General features: G+C 37.8%; 1 protein-coding gene across 4 annotated transcripts in view; it reads left to right on the top strand.

Moving 5' to 3' along the window:
- The window catches only part of znf385d (zinc finger protein 385D), a 115,474-nt gene that overhangs the window by 579 nt on the left and 101,761 nt on the right, over nt 1-13,134 (top strand). The window lies entirely within an intron of this gene.

Below are 13,134 nucleotides of genomic sequence, written 5' to 3' on the forward strand. Positions count from 1 at the left end.
GGACCGAGCACGACTGCCGAGGCCCACACTGCGCGTGCGCGCTAATAGATCAATTAAAACAGTGAGAACAAAAGATTCTTCATGTCCATGCCAGTTACCCATTTTGCTGTTTAATTATTTGGCTATTTTTGTCTTGTGGGTCAGTTGTTAGCAAACAAGTGTTGGGTGGGAAATGATACAGGCATTCTCTACTCCCTTTATCAATATGAAGACCATTTCAGAATGTTTGTAAACATGACAGGATGGTAGAACTGAAATGATGACAAAAATCGTTATATTTGGGGTTGCACTGTCAGGTATACTGTATACCCCAAAATATTTATGTATTTTCCTTTTTCTAAATGCATCCAACAGGCAAATTCATGAGGAGAATAAATCCAGGAATAATTTCACCTTTGTCCTTCATCGTAATGACATTAAAACTGGTTATTACTATTTAAAAAACAAACAAAAAAAAAACTGGTTATTACTGTTAACTCTTAAAATAAAACAGCTGTCATTTCAAATGCAAAGCAATGCCCAATTAATATTACTCCAAATTATACCAAACAAGCTCTCCTCCTCGTGTTCCCCATTCGGCTGATTGACAGGCTACTTGTTAGCCTTTCTAGAGATGAAGCCTATCTTGTTTGCTGTATTTTTTTATTATTATTATTATTTTTGTTTTGTTTTTATCTTATTCTTTTCATTTTTTTGTTTTTCTGTGTATGTTTATGTTTTTGAGCTTCAGAGCGGGCAGATAGGTCACCATGGTCACACGCACACAAATTAAACTTTTATGCTGCAAAATAAAAAAATGCATGTTGTATCTGTATTGGTTTTTACCAGCCTTACCATAAACCGCAAAAAAACATTGCAGAAGTGTGAGAAAAATCTGGGAAAAAAAAAAAATCTAGCTCGCATTTGAAATCATCAATCAAAAATGTTATAGTACACATTACACTAATGATACACATAACTTAGCATATATATTGTATTATACAATTGTTTTATGCATTTATGTAGACAACAGATTTTTATACTCAAATGTAATTTATTACAAATTATTACAGGATTACATTTTTTTTGTAGTGTTTTTTCCTAAATTTCCACCACGTCTCTGTTTGGATTGTCTTACTTGTTAAAATGAAAATTACAGCCGATGTTCCGTATACTTTTTTTGGTTTTGTGTTTTGCCAGTCGATCTTGGCTTGTACAGTAACAATTTTGCTCTGGCCAACCAATCAGAGGATGTAGAAACGCTGACGTTATTGTGATTATTATTGACAAATCTGATTGGTTAAAGAAACAGTGCCATTGCTAATTTAGTTTGAGTTCCATGGGCCAGAATTTGTGAAGGCAGATAAAATTGACATGGCAACACATGGAGGCTGAAATCTCATTGAACAAAAACAAAACAAAAAAAAATGACATTCTCAAATGCGTATTGGTAGAAATACAGCCAAGAAATATGCTAATAAACAGAATAGACTATTAATAAGAAATATATTGTGTATTCAATTTCATGTAACAAATATGATAATTTAGGTTGTAAATGTAGGTCAGTGTTTTTGATAATGTTAAGACCAGCAGAGAAGGCATCTCTGGCCCTGATGTTTTTGTTTTTGTACTTGCAGTTCACACACAGTATCAGTGTATTGTGATCTTAGGGTCGTCCATTGTACACGATGTGACACACATTCAAAAGCCTTGTTAATAGCTGTAAAAGCATCCAAACGTACTCCAGGCCTCCTCATCCTTCTCCTCAGTTCACATTTTTCCAGAAGCAAGCGGGCCACTTAGCTACGACATGTTATGTCACCGCGTCTGCATACTTGGCTGGCGGGAATACAGAAGAGTTTGATGGCCCAACTTTCATGTCATTGGATGCGCAACACTCGACCAAGTAAAGAAGAATTTACTTAATTAGATTTTTTTAATGTACAGTTCGAATTGAGCTAGCTCAACTCTGGATAAAGCTATTCGGCCGTCCGCATAGTTTTTTATTCAGGTGTACATGGTGGCGATGCGTAAGGGAAATTTAATTTTTTCACTTATTTCCTATGGGTAGAAATGTTCCCAAGTCCAAACAAAATGGAGGTCGACCAGATTGGCTGTTGGATTATACTTTAAAGAAAAGATTGTCATACTGCTCCATAAATCATCATTTGTCTGCTTCAAGCTAAAATTGACGACTTCTTTTTCAATTTCGGATACGGGCTGTTAGACTTTTTGGTACGTCCTTTTATTTAAACAAGTTCGTGTTGATTATTTGTTTTCTGACTTTTTCTAACTTTCTAATATGGTACAGGCCAAAGCATTTGCCCGGAGATGTATTGGTGCGTTCTGTTATGATAGACATGTCCACCCAATTTCATGCTGACCGGTGAAACTAGTATCCGGGGCCGTTTTTCTCCCCAACAGTCAAGGGGACACGACTGACTAATGTGACCCCCAACACTTGACTCATACTCACTGCTGCATTGACTCGCCCCGCAGGGACGAGCCGACGTTTCAACTTTTACATCCGTGCATTTCCATTTTAATTGCGACGGCTGCTCCGCGGAAAGGCCTCGGGGGTGGGGTCAACGCAAGGCGCGGAGGCTTGAAGAGGCCCTGATTACATTTAATGCATAGCAGCTAAAGCTCAGGCAGATAATTGAAAGCACACGACTGTCGTTTTGGATCATGTAGAGTGTTGTAAATGTTTGTAAGTGTACTTTTATTGCAAGGTAATGCAGATTTATCACAGCCTAAGTGCAAAGGTAGCGGCATCTCGCTGGATCAATGCTGATATGCTAATCAATTATGTTGCATAGATTATTGAACATATATTATTTTAATTCTGAGCATTTATTTTTGGGACTAATGCAGTGGAACCTTGCAGGTTGATTGCAATCTATCCGCGTGTACAGTCATCCACCTACCCATCACATAACCCCCCCCCCCCCTTCCCCAAAAAAGAAGCAACTTTTAAATTGGGGTCTGTTGTGTGTCTGCATTCATGGGTCATATCGACCCACTGCATGTTGTTTATCCATCCCAAAAAAGAAAAATAATCCCACAATAAACATGCTTGTGTGCTAAATTGAAGTAAATTGTACGTGTGTGGTTGTGTTCTTGGGTCAGTGTGACCTGATGCATTTTACCATAAAAAATAGAAATAAACACATTTGTTTGTGTGCTAAACCCTAGCAAATTGTGCACGTGTGATTGTGTTCGTGGGTCGGTGTGATTCGCTGCATGTTTAACAATCAAAAAAGGGAAAAGAGAAAAAACGGAACATTGTTTGTGTGAGTGGATGAATTGTGTTTGTTGTGAACTTAATGAGGCAGAAGAATGGAGGGTGAATGGGTCAATTTGACCCGCAACATAACAGGAGGGTTTAAGAACTGGTCGACAGGTGTCACGGATTTATCGAGCTCATCCCGCAGTTTTTAAGCCACGTGCCCCCTTTTAACATACGCCACAGAGTTGGCGCACCCCCACCCAAAAAAATTATAAATCCAGTTTAGAGCCATTAACCTTTTTATTTTATGAGGACAAAACATTTTTGCATTTCACACAACCCTTGAGGGCGCTTCCACACTTCCAAAAGGCAATCGAACAGAAAGAAAAATAGTGACAAAAAAAACCCATTGTCAGAAGTGTTTAAAAATGAGTAAAGATCAGAGTAGACCTTAATTTACATGAATAGCAATTAACATGACCCTGAGATGTTTTACTGGTCGTGGATCTTTCATAAGTGCTCTTATTATGCTCCATTTCTACGAGTGGTGATTAGTAAGCAATGGCATGCAGTCAGAGGAAACGCGTTACCGGGATGCTTTTTATTCCACTCTCTTCATCAGGATTTCCTTCCAAAATCCTCCGAGAGCTGCGGGAGCGCTTGAGGGGAAGATTGAAAAACTATGAGGAATATATTGCTCAATGGCTGGCTTCAAGCCACACGACCAAACAAGGCCTGTTACTCAATGACTCTCAAAAAGAAAATCAAAATACAATAAACGAGATACACACGTCACAGTGTCATGATTAATTGTTTATTTACATTAGGTTTTACAGAATAGTTTTTTTTACTGACTGGTTAAACAATTTACTAAGGTTGAAAGTATTACATTTTCCAGTGGTTTGATACCTGGACCTTCAGACTTGCCCAACTGAATCTTCATCTTAATACCACCACACATACAAAATTGGTACATAAAACAATGAAATGAAATATATATTGATCTGAATGGACAACAAATGTACTCACGATTCAATACTCAGGCCAGTGCTATGTCTAATAGAAACATATCGCTATGGTACCATCTGGTGCCACCTTCATTCCAACCAACCATGCTGACCTAAGCGGAAGCGCGTCATTTAGTCAGACCATAGCCTAGTCTAATAAAAAAAAAAACTACTTTCCTTCTATCTTGTGACGGTAATTACAAATATTTTGGGTGGGCGTCAATTACTTGCAGATTTTCGCTGTTCTGCAGCAGGGTTCGCTTCTAACTCCAATCGCGGTCGTTCCCTTTATTTCGGTCACTACAAATATATACAGTTGCACCTTGACTTTTGAGTTTAATCTGTTTCATGACCACGCTCATCACTCAAAACGCTCTTATTTGAAATCATCTTTACCCATTGGAATGAATGGTAATGCTATTATTTCAACGAGGAGGTGTAAATACAGACGCAAATGAACAGTTTCACAACAAGTGACTCAGGAAATAACTCCATCTGCAAAGGATAAAGAATAAATGCTTGCTAGCATTGCTATATTGTCTGTCTACATGTGTTGCTATCATTATCAGTTAAAGGTTTGTAAGTACTGTACTGCGTTATCGATGCTAAGTCCTTAGCCTGTGTATGCCGTTTTGCATTGACAGCATTAAGTTAGCAGAGGCAATGTTATGCTGTTGTTTTGAATGCACAACTTTGTTTTGTTTAGTTTACAAGGAAACTTCAACTGCGAGTGGAAATAAACAGCTTGAAGTCTCTTCATTGGAGATTTATTGACTAGCTGCCAGCCTGCTACTTGCTGTGAAGTGACTTAAGCTGACTGAACTTTACTGCCACCCTGAAGCACTTTTATCTTATCTTTTTTGCTGGCATGTCAAAGCCAAAGATGATGGCCGAGCAACAACTTGTATCTTGAAAAACTAAACTATAACTCTTAAATACGAACTCAGGTCACTCAAAAGTCAAGGTGCCGCTATCCTGTATGTGATTCCAATCATAGCTATTGGATCCTTTGTACGAATAATATTCAGAACAACGGGTGAGATCAAGAAACTCTGATTCCAAAATCATCAGTTCACTGTCAGTTCATCCTGCGTGCGCTCATTATAGCCGATTAGCCTCAGGCATGATTGTATCAACATGATTAAGCGGCACGGGCATGATGGACGGTGACCTACACGAGAAAAGGGGGTGGCGCACCGGGGCACCCCCTTCAATCTCAGGGGCCCCAAGGTCACGCCTGCTCGGCTTTGTCATAGAAATTCTGTGGATACAATTGTAACTGCTGGAACTAAACTGGACCCCAATAGAGCCCCCTCCCACACTATACTGCTACCACCCTGATTTCTACCATCCCCCTAATCTGCTCACCTCACATTTACATGCGGGGAAAAGGCCTGGATATCCGTGTCACCGAAGCTGGCAGCAGATTGCCCGGATGAGCGTGAAGTGTGTTATCGTGACATTGTCATTGCAGTGTTTCAGTAGTGTGCGCTGACAAGGATGAGGCAGTAGATGTCACTGGATGTACTTCAAAGGTGGTAAAACTAGTGACGCTGTTCTTATCGAGAAGTACAGGTACTTGTGGGGGAAAAAATGACTGGTAAATGTACTGAATCAACTCTTAGTCCATATGTTTAAGAAGTAGAATGTGAATCTGAAATTGGCTTGAAATGCCAAAGTATATGTATATTTTTTAATCATCAATTTTTTTGGGGGGGGGGGGTATTTTTCATGCTCTGAAAGTAAATGATCTAAATAACAATATTGGAATTTAGCTGTTATATTCTCAGTCATTTATATAAGAAAACAGAAATACAATTTTTAGCCTAACACATGTATAAATAGCAAAAGTGGAGACACTGACAATTGCAGTCTCATTTTCCAGAGCTGTATATGCAATAGTTATAACGTGGTAAAACGAAAAAAAAAAAAAATTCAACAAGAGTGAAAGAAAAACTACAATCCCTATTTGTTTTCAGGCTACTTCCTGGTTCATATAATCGTATTTTTTTTAATACTTGTATTCATTGATAAAAAAAAGAAGAAGTTTTAATACACGTTTTTTTGTCATGTCTAAAAGAGTAATAAAAATCCAAATGCCGTAAAGGAGGTTTTTATGAAGCAAATGTTGTGCACTTGCTGTTTTTAAACACAAGAAGGCGCTGTGAGACCGGCGAGATCACCACATCCCTCTCTCCCCTTTCTGTGTGTGCGCGCGCGTACGCGTGTGCGTGTCAGCCATGTGCTGAGGTCAATTTATTTTTGTTTAAGAGGTGGACAAGCCGTTTAAAAGCATGAAAAATGAGCTCTCATCACACTTTTCCTAACAGGCCTTGCAGGCCTGAAAGCATCTCAGCAGGAATAATTGAGCTCCTGTGCTACAAAAAGCCACTTTTTTTGACTCCTTAAAATCAGTACATTTGCCATGAAATTGGATTTTAGCCTGACAGAAATGAGAGGTTCTCAACCTGTGAAAAAAAAAAAACCTTCCCCCCGAGGTTCAACTGGACTGCCACATTTTAAAATTGTCATTCATTTCAAACGTACATAGATATTCCTTTTTAAATGTCGTGAAATTCCCATTTCAATGCATTTCCCCGTTCCTTTGATTTCTAGCGAAAATAAAAGCAAATATTTTCCTAACAGCAATTGAGGCGGCTTGTGAGTTTTCCTTCTTTTCCCCTGCAGCCTCATTAGCTCAATAAATGAGCTTGCTTTTGCGTTTCTCCACCTTTAATCTTGCAGGGATGTTTAAGGATTATGTACGCGGCTTCATCAGTGCTGCATTTTTATTCATCTGTTTAACCTGCAAATTTAGGAGTGTGATGTTAAACTCTCAGGTTTACCTTTCAAATGTGCATTTATACTGTACTATACTTGCAAAAAGTATACATTACACAAATTGCTGTTAACGTATGCTGTATGATCATGTATCAATGCAATCTATGTCATGTTATAGCCAGTGTTAATTTTGACAAGAAATTGTAATTTAGTTCTAGTTATAGTCTTTTGACAAAAAATAATTAAAGTTTTAGTCATAATTTAGTCATCTGATTGTATTTTACTTTTAATCCAATTTTAGTCGACTAAATTGACAGTTTAGTTGATATTTTCCTTCAAACATGTCAACTTTTATACAGAAAATGATAACACACCTATTTGTGACTGTAGTTTAACATGCAAGACACATTTGCATAATTGCTTGAGATTAATTTTACAGTAACATGCAAGTACATTTGCATAATTGCTTGAGATTAATTTTACAGCTGCACAATGAAAGTAAACATGTTTGAACATGAAATAAAGTGTAGTGAACACTGAGCAGTTTCCAAGTGGTTCTTTTCTCCCATCCGCGTTTCATTCCTAGTGATTGGATTTTGTGAATTTTCGTCACTGTGTTGTTTTCATTTTCATTTTAGTCATTGACAAAATTGTCAGTCAATTTTGGTTATCGTTATCATCTCAATGATTGGCTTCTATTTTAGCTTCGGTTTAATTTTCGTCCGAATTTTTCGTCGACAAAATTGGCAATGGTTAAAGCCCATGTGTTTCCTCCGTGCGTAACTGCTCACCCCTCCTCTCTCTGCTCTCTGAAAAAAAAAAGAGAAGTTAATTGCAGGAAATGAACTTCAAAGAGGCGGCTCGTTTACTGAACTCTACAAGCAGCCAATCATATTGTGCAAAAAAATTTGTTCTCACATGTCACGCTGACAGCACCCATAGAAAATGGATGGATGGATACTTTATGCCTTACCACAATGATGTCATCGATGCAAACATGGTCCACAAATGAGAAGCTGCTCTTCGCCGTGGTGTTTCAAACGTCAGTACAAACAATAAAGAGCACAATTACACAAAGCTGGTGATTATTGTAAAACATAAAAGGCACCTTGCGTGCTGTTGTTGCATTTGCTTTGTTTCTGAGAATGCAATTTTTTCCTGTTGTTGTGTTGGGTGCTGGCGGCAATCAATCAGTGGCTATTGAAGCACAATCAAGACACACAAACAAGAACTATAAGAACAAGAAGTGCTCTCCAATTTAGCCACACAATGGCACGTGATTGCTGGTCACATGTGGTCTGTGGTCACTTTTCCAAACAAGTCGCTTTCGCTCTGTGATTCACACGTGTTTTTGTTTTTTCCTTTTTTATAAAGTTGCACATGACGTAGGTCTTTTAGTTGAGACCAGGTGTCAGCTAGCTTAAATACTCAAATAGCCATTTGAACCATCCCCCACAGAAAAAGCAAACCTTTTGACATTTGAAGTGAGGACAACACTGTCTTTATTGTTTTGTTCTTTTGCCAGTTTTTATAAGAAACTATAGTGTGTTGCATTTATGAAATCAAATAACTGCTTCAAGAGAGCGTAGTGTTACTTCTTCATGTAAGAACATCATTTAGAATTCTGAAAAGAGACACTTGATTAAATGTTCCAAATACAAATAATACAAAACTAACATGAAATAAAAGCAAAACTTAATTATCCACCTGCACTGATTCAAAAATACAAACCAAAAACACATTTCATAATTCTATCACAGGTGAAGCATGCAGGCAGCTGTCAACTTGAATTAATAAGTACTATTTTACTTAATCTTTGTAAATTATAGCCAATTAAAATATAGATTTTACCCTGGTTGATGTGATATTTGCTCACTAACTAACTAACTAACTAACTAACTAACTAACTAACTAACTAACTAACTAACTAACTAACTAACTAACTAACTAACTAACTAACTAACGAACGAATAATTTGATGTCCGTAAACTAACTTAGTGACTGACCCCAACTGACTATATGATCAAACATTTAGTTATCTAAGTAAATGCATGACTGACTGACTGGCTGACTGCCTAACAAAGAACGGACAAACTGATTAACTAAATAAACTCACTGATGTTTTACTAACTAACCAACTAACTAACTAACTAACTAACTAACTAATTATTTGATGTCCGGTAAACTAACTTAGTGGCTGACTCCAACTGACTATATGATCAAACATTTAGTTATCTAAGTAAATGAATGACCAACTAACTAACCAACTAACTAACTCACTGAATTCAAACAAAATGTTATTGAGTGTGTTACACTAAAAGTCATCTAAGTCTATCTATCTATCTATCTATCTATCTATCTATCTATCTATCTATCTATCTATCTATCTATCTATCTATCTATCTATCTATCTATCTATCTATCTATCTATCTATCTATCTATCTATCTATCTATCTATCTATCTATCTATCTATCTATCTATCTATCTATCTATCTATCTATCTATCTTAAAAAGAAAAATAAGTTGTATTGGATTAGTAATTGGTCAGGAGTACCTAACAAAGCACCAGGTAATTTAAATTTTCTTTTGTTCTTCTTCTTTTCTAAACTGACTTATTTTGTTACTTTTCTTGTTTATCTGAAGCAGTCATTTCCAGCCAGTTGGTTAATTTGTCTCTGTGCTTGAAAGTGGGTCATCATTAGCAGCGAGACATTTGTTTGTTATTAGCGTGGAGGAATGCAGACAGCACATTTCATACACAAATACGAGATGTTTGTATCTATTTTTAATGATGGGAAAACAACATTAAATGTGAGGGGAGGAAGCAGTGCTGTGTCTGTGCTGCGGGTGGAGCCAGAATCACATTTAAATGTGTGTGCAAAGATTATTATTATTTTCTTTCTTTAATTAGCTACATTACAACAGACCACCTCGTTTCGCTCTGTTGGCCCTTTTGCTGCATTTCAACTTGTTTTGCCAAAACATGCAACACTACTGCAAAGAAAAAGACAAATACCCAAAACAAACTATCAGCATATTCGTCCTGAGAAAAAAAAACAGCCATGTTATTATTATTTATTTGTTATTTTATGTTCCCAAAGAGGCAAACAAAGCTGATGATTTATGGCAGGGTCAGTGGCCCAATTGGAACTCAGTGTTCCGTTTACTGATTGTTTTTCTTTTTAGCATCATGACAAACATTCACATTCGGTTCCATAGGGATCATTTGTGTTCCTGCTAATGTACATAAAAAACAAAAAACAAACTCTCACTGTTCTTATTCAATGGTACCTTGTCTCAGAGAAAGTCCTCACTTAATCTTCACTAATATTTGTTGCTTCCACATAGCGGAGATAATGTACCTGTGAATATTGTTTTATGCTGTTTGCATGTTTTGCTGTAAAGTAAAGTATTACCATAACATCTATGCTAATTTACGTTAGCCCGTTTATGACGTTTGACATTATGTTAGTAGCAGACTTTCGTGAGAAGATATAGGCGATATTATATATGGTTTGGTTTAACATTTTGGTGTGTAGTTATACAACATTTAATTCTCTTTTGTTTCATGTATGTTTTACCAAAAAACTTCAACTGTGATTGATTAATTGCTTGAAGAAAGCATGCTTTGCCTTTTATTTTTAGAACTGTGAGAACTGGAGAGTCTTCTTTTTGTTTTGTCAAACTGATCTTATATGATAGTCTCCCATTTCTTGACGGTGAGAGAGTGAGAACAGGTACTTAGGAATATTTGAAAAAGTGTGTTTAATAATCGACATTGTTATTTAATGTGCCCTCTACCGCTCACAGCCACCAAGGGGTATAATCGTTCCAGATTAACCAACATTAAAGTCCTCAGGGACAGCAATTTTGTAATAATAATAAAACAAATCCTTCTGGCTTTTTTGCTGAGTCAGCCCGGTGATTTCATGGCGTCAATCGGCCGTGACATTCCCATGCGTGATTTAAAGAAGACTAGCTCGCAATGCCGTTTATCACGACCGACGATATGTCACAAATCCGGCTGCATTCTAATATTCTGGATGCTAATAACGTGGTGAGGTCTGTGGTGCTAATATTTTTTACGTCGTCAATAAAATATTCTTCGCCGCAGGTTTTTACAGGATGTTTCTCGGGCCGTTGTAACTTTCTGAGTCATTCTGCTAATCATAAAAGAGCCACCACAAAAATGGCACCACACAAACCACTCGAAAAATTCATTAAGGAGCTTTTGCAGTGCAAAGAATCGAATCTGCGCACCAGACAATCAATTCAAAAGAAAAGACGTTTGAACTTATTTACAGATCCTTGTATTTGCACATTGGCGATTGGAGAATAGAAAAAATGCAGGACATAAAAAGCTTTTCATAGCATTAAAACACAATGACAAGATCAGTCAACTCATATAAACAGCTGCTGTGATTGCTTTACGTCTTCAGCTTGTTTTTTATTGACCTGCTTTCACCCTGCTCACATTCTCAGCCACACGTAGTCGGAGTAAAAACAGCCCTGCAAAAAACAATAAACTGTAGAATGACTGAAGACCTCCAACAAAGCCAAACATGTCTGTCTGATTGAAAAAAAAAAGATCAACTGAATAACTGATTGACCGACCAATCCACTAACCGACTGACTGATCAATGAATTAACCAACAGTGATTGACTGACCCACTGACTTTCTGACTGACCAACCAACCGACTGACTAATTGACTGATTAACTAACTGACCACCTAACTTAATGACTATGAACTAACCGACTAATCAACTGACCAAATGATTGACAAACTTTTTGATCGACAAGCCAATCAACCAACTTACTAATCAACTGACCAGCTATCTAACTAACAAACAGACTAACTCATTAGCTGGCTGACTGACTGACTGACTAACCAACCAGCCAAACAACAAATTCAGTAACTCGCCAACTGACTGGCGGATCAATCAACGGACTGACGGACAGACTGGCAAACAAATCAACAAACTAACTAATCGACTGAACAATTGTCTAATTAAATGACCAGCCAACCAACCAACCATCCAACCGACCAACTAATTTTTTTGACCATCCGACTGACAAATCAATCGACTAACTGACTGGCTGATTTACAGAACAATGAAGCAACAAAAAACATTTACTGTAAACTTACCTTTAGTGTTTGTCCGGCAAAAGTCTTCCCATCTACCGTCTTTATTTGCATCATTAGTTAATTGCGACGTGCATTTAGCTAGCTAGCTATAGCTACACCCCAAAAATGCATCTTCCCTACGTATAGTCTGCTGGCATGGCCTCTTTAAAGCATCTCGTTGTTGGATGTGTGTGACACACCTCACGGCTCAAAGGGTCAGCGTGACAGCTAGCGTGTGGCCCAGGGCTTCACGCTGGCGTGGCTGCTTTTGAGCGCCTCGTTGTCACAGACAGTGGAATGTCTTCCTGCCACTGGAAGATGGAAGTGGATATATTTTAGCGGCTCATACATGTAAGCATAATAAAGATGTTAGATGACGTAGCATCTGTTTTCCAGGTCAGGGACTTAAATTGTGCCCCCACAAATTCTGCCTGGCAACAATTGATGTGTGACTTTGATGTCTGTGTTATGTGAATGCTTCCTTGTTACAATATTATTACAGGTCTTCTGCCCGCATTGATACTGTGGGGGGTTTGAGAGATCAGGATTACTCTTCATTCATTCATTCCAGGCTTTTTGTTGCCTTTTATTGCGCTGTCATGCGAGCACCTAGTAAAAGTCATTTTTTATATGAGCTAAGAGCACTCAGGCAAAAGAAACCTCAGCTGACAGTTCAAGAGTCTCGCATGAACAAAGTCAAATAATACAAAAAGAAACTCGCGCACATTTCACATTAGACCAACACAACATCTACACTGGCGATTTGAACTCTGAACTCAACTGGCGCGTCTGTCCTAGTCACTCGGGGACGCATGCGCTCCTCATGAATATTCATATGCATATTTTACACATCACTGCCACCGGGAGGAAAACATTGCTTTTGCTCCCACAAAATGTTGTACGCAGCTCAAGAAATTAATTGCACTACCAACAGAATCTTACACATTCAGAATAATATGGTGTATAAAGTGGGTTGACTTCCAATGTAATTTTCACCTATAGGAAATAA

This window comes from Leptonotus elevatus, chromosome 6 (genome assembly GCF_054856555.1).
Source record: "Leptonotus elevatus isolate MCC_2025b chromosome 6, RoL_Lele_1.0, whole genome shotgun sequence".
Taxonomy (NCBI): domain Eukaryota; kingdom Metazoa; phylum Chordata; class Actinopteri; order Syngnathiformes; family Syngnathidae; genus Leptonotus; species Leptonotus elevatus.